Here is a 2,298-nt window from a genome sequence, read left to right as displayed (position 1 = left end):
TGTGATTGTGATTGCTGCTGTGGTGAGTAAATAGCCTTGCCTGAGTTGCTCAGCATCTGCCTTTTCCTTGTGGAGTTATCCCACCAAAATTCTGCTGTGCATGACTGTTCATAAACTAGAGAAAATTAACGCTACAGGTTCTGGCCTGATTAAAATTATCTGTGTCAAATTCCTCCATTACTTCCTGTGGGGGCAATTGATGATTTATGATTGCCCCCTTAGTCTCATCTGCTTCTGTATACTTAAAGAAATTTGGTGGTGTATCAAACAGTGTGATCAATTTCATTCATGATAAAAAACAGATTATCCACCCTTCATACAAATTCTGCCCTGATGCTGGCCCTGTTTCTGAGGTACTGGGCTGTTTTGCAATTTGTGATGCAGCATGGGCATCAACCCTCTTTGATGTAATTTTCCAGGGTGAGCAGTCTTCCTACACTGCTTAAAATTCTGGGGAGGCCTTGTTTTGTAATGCCAGGAATCTGTCCAGGAATTTGTTGATTTAAGTCTGCATGTCCTGTGTTCTCCTCTCCAGTGTTCCAACTAGGCTTCTTAGTGTCAGGACTCTTTTAACTACTGAGATTGTTTCAGTCCTGTTAGTATTTCCCATGGTAGCTTGTTGAGAGCTAGTTTTGTTATTTAAAACATTGATCATTCTGCTGCTGAATCTGGCATGTGGCCAAGGCTTGCTCTTGCTCTGTGTATTTCCTTGTTTGCCTTTTGTGATGAGTACTATTTGCTCATCCATTGTCTCAATTATACTGCCACTGATTGTGATGGATCGACCAATGTTGCCCCAGAGGACTGCTTTTAATTCTGCTGTTACTTTTTCTAGTGCAAGCTCTTTTTCTAGTTCAGCTATTCTCTTTTTTAGAGCTTTTATTTCTCTTTCCTTTGCTGCCTCATTCTGCTTGCTTTTATCAAATCTTTCATTCACCTTAGTCAAAGACTTTTTGACTTCATCAGCTCTTTCATTTGGGATTCAAGACTCGGATCTCAGCTTGCAGCTTCTGCTTATCCAGACTAGGAGTCTGCTTTGTTGTTGGCGTAGTTGTTGCTGTAGATGGTGCTGTAGATGGTGCCTGTAGTTTCCGTCTGCTGAGGAGGAAGAGTATTGTTATTGAGTAGCTTCTTCAAGATTGATTACTTCCGGGGGGGCTTGGGAAGTTTGGCCCTCTTCTCTCTGTTTCATGCTGTCTGTAATGCTGCCTTTGCAGCTTCTGATTGTCCTAGCTGGTCTTGAGTCCGAACCAGCTCCTTGTATAAGGGATATCATCAATCCGTAGCATCCTTTTCTAGCCTTGCTGTGCAACTTCATCTGTTTTGAGGGATGGATGGTGGCTGGGAGCTTGATTTTCCTTCTTAAGGCAGCCATGTCTTGATCCCTTATCTTCAAACAGTTCTTGGATCCCTTTAACATCTTTAGGATCATGTCCTATTTCTATAATTACCTCCTCCAAGGACTTGATTCTGTTGTCCTTGGCTTGTGATGATGCTCTCTCCAATTCCAGCTGAGAGGCTGTTGTATTATCAAGGCTGCTCTTCAATTTGTTAGTTTTCAATGTTTCATCTGCCAAGGAGGCATACACCATTTCACCTGTTTGTTTTTGCAGTTCGATTTTATCCATAGGGTGTATATCTTTGGCCAGAACCTCCATGTTGGTCCTTAGGTTATCCGAGGTAGATTGGGGATGCTGAAGAGTTGTGGGCATGAAGTGACTCATGATCATTTTGCCTTCACTTACATCAAAGGCAGACATGAGTCTTTGCTGATTGGTGGGAGCCAGGTTCAGCAAATGATTGTACAGCTGTACTTTAATAGGATCACTCTCCTTTTAATGTCGATAAACTGTTGTTTGATGCTTACCTGTCCTTCTTTGTGCTGGCTGAGGAGCTGACCTCCCTCCATTAGCTCTATCATGTTCATGCTGGAAAGAACTGGATACTTCTCGGATGGGTGGGCCCATGCCCGATGCTTGTCTTATTGCTCATCATCTTCTGGGAAGTCATTCAACCTTTGCCTTTTCTCTCCCTGATCGATGGATGAAGTCAGGGGAGTCTCTCTATCTATTTTCCTGGTTAAGTCCTCCTTTTGTGGGGTTTGGAGGACCGAGGCATCAAAGGTTGTTTCTGCCCTAGAGGAACTATATTCTGAGCCTGTTGCTCAGTGAACTAGGAGTGTCAATCACCCTTTCTTGCTGCAAGGTTGCTGTTCCTTAAGTGGCATCTTATTCTTGCTGCTGCCCTTGGTCCTGCTGTTCCATCTCTTCTTGCTGTTGTAGCAATGTTCTCACTTGT

This window comes from Pinus tabuliformis, chromosome 3_2 (genome assembly GCF_031772625.1).
Source record: "Pinus tabuliformis cultivar Carrire ecotype Pingquan chromosome 3_2, CPIR1, whole genome shotgun sequence".
Lineage (NCBI taxonomy): Eukaryota > Viridiplantae > Streptophyta > Pinopsida > Pinales > Pinaceae > Pinus > Pinus tabuliformis.
Note: the sequence above shows the minus strand (reverse complement) of the source record.